Source organism: Carassius carassius, chromosome 41 (genome assembly GCF_963082965.1).
Source record: "Carassius carassius chromosome 41, fCarCar2.1, whole genome shotgun sequence".
NCBI classification, from domain to species: Eukaryota; Metazoa; Chordata; class Actinopteri; order Cypriniformes; family Cyprinidae; genus Carassius; species Carassius carassius.
In genome coordinates this window covers 23426901-23435247 of record NC_081795.1, presented here as the reverse complement: position 1 = coordinate 23435247, position 8347 = coordinate 23426901, and the positions used below count along the sequence as shown (strand labels likewise).

Below are 8347 nucleotides of genomic sequence, written 5' to 3'. Positions count from 1 at the left end.
TGTTACCACCATTTTATTGAAAAGTAATAGGTAACTCAAAGCTGTACAGATTTGATTATGGTTTACTCATTTCATCTCATACCAAAGCCTGAACACACTTCAATCGGCAAAGTAGTAAAGTAAAACTCTTACATGGAAACCTCTTGTGGTTTATTCCCTTATATGTAATAACAAAAGTTTGACAATTAACAACTACAGTCAAATGTATATGTAAAATTATTTTAAAAAATACTTAAAAGCTCAAAAATCTTGCTGTAGAATATCAAAGGGCACAGACAAGGACATAATAGTCTTTTGAGTATTCACTCAGAAATTCCCACTTGTTTCTTGGAAAACAATCTAATAACGTGTTGCCGTATTGTTGACAGATTTAGTCCATAAATAAGGGGGTTTAAAATTGGTGTTATGAGCAGGAATTCTAAAGCCATAAAATTACGCACACCTTGTGGCACATTCTTTGAGCCATATCGGCTGTACAGAACATCAAAGAACAATGCAATAGCAACAATGAACAAAGAGAGCAGATGTGGCACACATGTGTGCATGAATTTATGCCTGACCTCTATTGACTTTATGCACATTCTAATCAACTGAATATATGAGCAATATATCAATACTGCATGTCCAAAGCATCCCATAATAACAATGTATCCAAACACAATATTTAATGTTGTAGAAAAACAAGAAAGTTTTGCGACTGCCCAAATCTCACAATATAACTTTTCAATAGTACACAGCAAAAAAATCTGAGTGAAATTAACTCTGCTGGGAGTACATGTGAGACCACACTCAAGAGTGTGAAAGTGTTAAAATAGGAGTGTTAAATTAACACTGAAGCAGAGTTAAAGTTAATGAGATAATTAAGTGATTAATTGAGTGATGATTGACCATTATTGACGAGACCTGATGTTAACATGCAGAATCAACAAAGACGAAAATCACTATTTTAATGGTATCACCATTATAGTGGTCAATGTTTGCTTTAGTTGGGCTCTTGACCCCTAAAGTGTTAAAGTCATATTTTAACTGGCTGTTATAACGGAGTTTTAAAACTGATGGACAAGCAAAGACTATTGTTATTCTTGAATTACTGACTTAAAGTTACATTGTTGATTATTGCAGCCCTATGATTGTTCAACAAAGTGTTTCCAGCATTTTAAATACAATCTGAGGAATTTCTTAAAAGTTTTTTGTTAAAAAATCTTTCAAAAGATTATTTCAGTTATACATGCAAACATCAAGAATCAACCTGTCAATCTCAACAATGGTGAAAATCAAAAAAGCATGTTGCAGTGCATTCTGGGTGCCACCTATCAAAATTCATCCATGCCTCCCATGATGCAGTGCGGCATGAATAAATTATTAGCTGAATTGTTTCAGTAATTTCCTTTATTCTTACTATTCTATTTTAGTTTTTTATGTTTCTTTTAGTAGTTTGTTTTCTAATGTTTAGAGTAGTTCTATTTTTCTGAATATGCTGTTTGTCGCCGTTGTTGAGATTCCTACACTAATTTTTGATGTATGTGTGTGCTTAAAGCAAGCTTTTCTTATGATCAGAACAGCTTTCAAGAAATCATTTTAATTAGTGGGTACTGTACAATATCAGGGTTGTTATAATCAATGTGGTCAATCAAATCTGTTAAGGCTTTGAGTTTGGTGATTCTGGTCAAATGCCCATGTTTTGATTTTTTTTCTTGTCTGTTTGTTACAATTCAGTTGTAACAGCCAAACCAAATCTTACTTTAAAAATGTAAGGCTCAAGAGCCCAACTAAAGCAAACACTGACCACTATAATGGTGACATAAAAATAGTGATTTTCATCTTTGTTGATTCTGCATGTTAACATAAGGTCTCGTCAATGATGGTCAATCATCCCTCAATTAATCACTTAATTATCTCATTAACTTTAACTCAGCTTCAGTGTTAATTTAACACTCCTATTTAAACACTTTTACACTCTTGAGTGTGGTCTCACATGTACTCCCAGCAGAGTTAATTTCACTCAGATTGTTTTGCTGTGTAGAGCCACATAAAGTGAGTCTAGCTGTTAATAAAATTAGAACAGACATGCAAAAAAATGGAGTCAGCCAGCAGAAAAGGATCCATTCAAGAACTCTCTGATTGGTCATTATTGCATGATACTCCAGTCGTCTACATATTGCACATGCCTGTCATATGCCATTACTGTTAATGTTGAAAGGTCACATAAAACAGATGAATAAATAACAAATATCTGAATCATACATCCAACATAAGAAATCACATGATCATCAGCTAATAAATCATACATAAATTTAGGGTAGAATCCAGCAGTACCATAAAGTGTGTTTATAAACAAATTGCATATAAAAACATACATTGGCTCATGAAGTGTGTTTTGTGATATTATAGTGAAAATTACAGTTAGATTACACAGCACCATTAGGGGATAAAACAGTGCTGTCAAAGAAAAAAACACATATCTGTTTTCCATTGTTTCGTTTAGACCAGAGAGTGTAAATCCTAAGACAGTGGACTCATTCTCCAGCGGTGGCTGCATCTGGAATAATATGCCGTTATAATGATATTATGTTATTACGTTAGGGTTTTATTTTTTGCAAGATGGACGAAATCTTACCATGTTCTCCAATTGTATGTTTCCCATTGTGCTTGGTAAAGGTTTCATTTGGTTTGCTATATATGGATATTGGTCTCATGGTAATTGCCTTGATCACAATTTTTGAAAACACTTTTAACAAGCTCTCCAAAGGCTACTTTTTTTCTGAAGATAAAATGGTTGCATGTCTATGACAATCTATGCCCACAGGTAGAATTGTACGCAGCATTTGTCCGTTTAAAATGTTCAACCACATTCCTGCTAATATGTCAGGCCCCACATTTACCCAGTTATATATAGTATTAATCCTATATCATTACAAAATGATGTGCAAAGTTATTATTATTACTTTTGAAGACTTAGCAAGAACTTCCCTACCAGAGTGTCTACAGTGCACAAATCAACTAGCAAATACATGGACAGTTAGCAACTAACCTGTTGTGCTAAGATAGGCCTTAAAGAAACACTCCACATTTTCCAACTCCCCTAGAGTTTAACAGTGGAAGTCAATCTCTGGGTCTGTCAGTAGCACTTTATCTGTAGCTTAGCATAGATCATTGAATCTGATTAGACTGTTAACATCTTGCTCAAAAGTGCCCAAAGACTTTCAATATTTTTCCTATTTAAAACTTGACTCTTCTGTAGTTACATCATGTACTAAGACTGAGGGAAAATGAAAAATTGCAATCTTCTAGGCTGATATGGCTAGGACCTATCTATAAGAACTATGGGTAAAGCAGGCACAATGATATTACGCAGCGCATTAAAATAGTCCACAGCTAACTTCCAACGGTAGCCTATTTTTAGGCACTGCATAATATCATTGCGTGGTAGAGAAGATAAGTTCCTTGGTCATTTTGCCGGAAATTGCAAAAAAAAAAATCAAACCTTTAAATTTTCTGTCAGTCTTAGTACACAATATAACTAAATAAGAGTTGAGTTTTAAATAGGAAAAATATATAAACACTTTGGTCATTTTTGAGTGAGATGCTGACGGTCTAATCAGATTCAAAGATTTATGTAAAGCTTCAGCTAAAGTGCTACCCCCAGGCCCGGAGATTGACTGACTGGATTAGAAAACGGTAAAACACAACTGTGGGGGAATTGGAAAATGAGCCTATTTTATTTTTATTTTTATTTTTTTAAATAGTGGAGTGTTACTTTAATAGCCATGTCGCTTTCAACTGCTGATAAAACTAAACTCCATTAAAAGAAAATGACACACAAATAACAACATGGTATAACAGTACAGTAACAGTACAAGCAGAACTTTAGTAAGCATTTTGGATTTTTTCTAGGTTTGTGCATAAAATGGTTATAAAATTGTTACTTAACTAGGTTACAACAATGGATAAACACACTCTGCATAACGATAAAGGGATAGTCCACCCATAGGGCTGCCTAGAAGAGGCTTAGTTGGCTATAATTTTTTTGGTTGGGGACAGATCATTTATGGCTGGTTCTGGATATAATTACAGTATATAACGGGCAGAATATCCAAACATTTGCATTTCATTTATCAACCTCAAATATGTTTTTGAAATTTAAACATGAAATATTAGCAACTTTATACAGCCATTTGCTCCAAAGTTACCCTAGATAAATGTACGTTAATATCTGTGTCAGAATACGCACAGAATTCTCTGACTATCTCATCAGCAGGTCTGACTCCTTTCCAGTGCATCCAGCACAGCCTAAAAATCTGAGTGAAATTAAATCTGCTGGGAGTACATGTAAGACCACACTCAAGAGTGTGAAAGTGTTAAAATAGGAGTGTTAAATTAACACTGAAGCAGAGTTAAAGTTAATGAGATAATTAAGTGATTAATTGAGTGATGATTAACCATAATTGACGAGACCTGATGTTAACATGCAGAATCAACAAAGACAAAAATCAATATTTTAATGGTGTCACCATTATAGTGGTCAGTGTTTGCTTTAGTTGGGCTCTTGACCCCTAAAAACGTTAAAGTCAGATTTTAATTGGCTGTTACACCTGAGTTATAAAACTGATGAACAAACAAAGGCTATTGCTATTCTTGAGTTGAAGTTACATTGTTGATTATTGCAGGCCTATGATTCTTCAACAAAGTATTTCCAGCATTTTAAATACAATCTGAGGAATTTCTTAAAAGTTGTTTGTTCAAAAATCTTTCAAAAGAGTCTTTCACTTAGACATGCAAACATCAAGAATCAACTTGTGAATCTCAACAATGGTGAAAATCAAAAAAGCATGTTTTGCATTCTGGGTGCCACCTATCAAAATTCATCCATGGCTCCCATGATGCATTGTGGCATGAATAAATTATTAGCTGAATTGTTTCGGTAATTTCCTTTATTCTTACTATTCTATTTTTGTTTTTTATGTTACTTTTAGTAGTTTGTTTTCTAATGTTTAGAGTTATTCTGTTTTTCTGAAAATGCTGTTTGCCACCGTTGTTGAGATTCCTACAATAATTTTTGATGTATGTGTGTGCCTAAAAAAAAAAAAAGCTTTTTTTTTTAATATCAGAACAACTTTCAAGAAATCCTTTTAATTAGCAGGTACTGTACAATCACAGGGTTGTTATAATCAATGAGGTTAATCAAATTTGTTTAGGCTTTAATTGAGTTTGGTGATTCAGGTCAAAAGCCCATGTTTAGATTTTTTCAAAACAAGCAGAGCTGACTTAAAAAAAAAAAAAAAGTGAAGTGACATTCAGCCAAGTATGGTGACCCATACTCGGAATTTGTGCTCTGCATTTAACCCATCCGAAGTGCACACACACCCGGAGCAGTGGGCAGCCATTTATGCTGCGGCCCCCGGGGAGCAGTTAGGGGTTCGATGCCTTGCTCAAGGGCACCTAAGTCGTGGTATTGAAGGTGGAGAGAAAACTGTACATGCACTCCCCCCACCCACTATTTCTGCCAGCCCGGGACTCGAACTCACAACCTTTTGATTGGGAGTCCGACTCTCTAACCATTAGACCACGACTTCCCTATTTAAAAATGTAAGGCTCAAGAACCCAACTAAACCAAACACTGACCACTATAATGGTGACATAAAAATTGTGATTTTCATCTTTATTGATTCTGCATGTTAACATCAGGTCTCGTCAATAATGGTCAATCATCCCTCAATTAATCACTTAATTATCTCATTAACTTTAACTCAGCTTTAGTGTTAATTTAACACTCCTATTTTAACACTTTCACACTCTTGAGTGTGGTCTCACATGTAGGCAAGGCAAGGCAAGGCAAGTTAAGTTAAGTTAAGTTAAGTTTATTTATATAGCACATTTCATACACAATGGTAATTCAAAGTGCTTAACATAAAAGAAAGTAAAATAATCATGAAGAAAAATAATAACAAAAATAAAACAAGCAATTTTAATTCAGTGAGCATATCTGCAATACATTTTGGTCCTAGGTCATTTAGTGACTTATACACGAGTAAAAATAATTTAAAATCAATCCCAAATGTAACTGGAAGCCAGTGTAAGGACCTGAGGACTGTTGTGATATGCTCAGATTTTCTGGTTCTAGTCAGAGTCCTGGCAGCAGTGTTCTGGATGAGCTGCAGCTGTCTAATGGTCTTTTTGGGAAGGCCGGTGAGGAGCCCATTACAATAGTCCACCCTGCTGGTGATAAAGGCATGAACAAGTTTCTCCAAGTCTTGTCTGGAAACAAAACGTCTAATTCTTGCCATGTTTTTTTTAAATGATAGTATGCTGATTTAGTTACTGCTTTGACATGACTACTGAAACTAAGGTCTGTCTCCAGAATCACACCAAGATTCCTGACTTGATTTTTAGTTGTTTGACCCCTAGAGTCAAGGTATGCATTCACCTTGAAAACTTCATCTTTGTTTCCAAATGCAATGACTTCAGTTTTTTCCTTGTTTAACTGAAGAAAGTTCTGGCACATCCAACTATTAATTTCATCAATGCATTGGCAGAGGGAGTCAATGGGGCTCTAGTCATTTGGCGATAAGGCTAGGTAAATCTGGGTATCATCAGCATAGCTGTGATAGGCAATTTGGTTCTTTCTCATTATTTGACTTAGTGGAAGCATATACAGGCTAAGCGAGCGATGCAAGAATTGAGCCTTGTGGGACTCTACTTGTCATGGACATCCACTTAGACTTATGCTCTCCTAGACTCACATAATAGCCTCTCCCTTCTAAGTATGACCTGAACCATTTGAGTATCATCCCAGAAAGCCAGACCCAGTTTTCCAGTCTCTGTAGAAGTATGTTATGATCGACAGTGTCAAACGCAGCACTGAAATCTAGCAATACCAGCACCGATATTTTGCCAGAGTTACAATTTAAGCGAATATAATTTATTATCTTAATGAGTGCTGTCTCTGTGCTGTGATGCGGTAGAAAACCAGATTGAAAATTGTCCAGGTATCCATTTGAGTTTAAGTATTTGTTCAGCTGATTAAAAACTACCTTTTCTATAATTTTGCCTATAAAACAAAGATTAGATATTGGTCTAAAATTTCTCAAAATGTTGTTATCAAGATTGCTCTTTTTCAGGAGGGGCTTAACAACTGCAGTTTTTAGGGAGTTTAGAAATGTCCCAGAAAGAAGTGAGGTGTTCACGACTTCTAAAAGATCCGCTTCTAAGCAGTTAAGCACACTTTTGAAAAAAGATGTGGGAAGTGTGTCAAGATATCAGGTTGACGATTTTAGGTGCTGCACTATGTATTCCAGAATTTTGCTATCAATTGCTTCAAAAATAGAAATAGTAGTTTTTTTTTTATATTGTCGCCGAATCTGTCTGACCTCTGCATTACTTGAGGATGTGCTAATCGCTTTCCTGATATTGATGATCTTCTCAGAAAAGAAGGAAGCAAACTGAGAGCATTTCACTGGGAATCTGACCTGGGGGGTTTGTCAGTCTCTCAACAGTGACAAAAAGAGTATGAGTGTTGTTTAAGTTACTGTTTATAAGGTTTGAGAAGAAATTCTGTCTAGCTGTGGCTAGTTTCACATTAAAAGCATGAAGGCTGTCTTTATAGATGCTATAATGAATTTCAAGTTTCATCTTCCGCCACATCCTCTCAGCTTTGCTGCATTGTCTTTTCATAGTCTGAACTGCTGTTAATCTTCTTCAAACTGATTTCTGTCTGTTTGTTTTCTTTACTGACTATTATTGGAGCAATATCATCAATAACATTCTTAACTTCTGAGTTGAAGGAATCAAGGAGAATATCAACAGAGTCTGCAGAAATGCTTGGTGTTAATGATATAGCCTCCATAAATAGTACACTTGTGTTCTCGTTTATGCATCTCCTTCTGACAGAGACCGATCTAAATTCAGTTGTAGAGATCAAATTATCAAAGAAAATACAGAAGTGATCAGATAGTGCTACATCCTTAATAACAATGGATGAAATGTTTAGACCCCTACTGATGATTAGATCAACAGTGTGTCCACCTTTGTGGGTGGGTCCACGCACATGTTGAATCAGGTCAAAAGTGTTTAGAACCGTTATCATTTATTTTGTAGTTTTATTTTCTGCATTATCTATGTAAATATTAAAATCCCCTGCAATAGCAAAACAGTCAAACTCGGAGGAAATCATTGATAGAATTTCTGTGAGCTCTTCAACAAAGACTGGAGAGTATTTTAGAAGCCTGTAAATAATAATAAACAGAATGCGTGGAGCACCTTTCAAGTCAAGTCAAGTCACCTTTATTTATATAGCGGTTTCAACAAAATACATTGCGTCAAAGCAACTGAACAACATTCATTAGGAAAA

At 35.2% G+C, this 8347-nt stretch overlaps 1 pseudogene; it reads right to left on the bottom strand.

The window, feature by feature from the left end:
• Positions 1–302: 302 nt before the first annotated feature.
• Positions 303–2539, bottom strand: LOC132123348 (olfactory receptor 6N1-like; annotated as a pseudogene).
• Positions 2540–8347: the final 5808 nt, after the last annotated feature.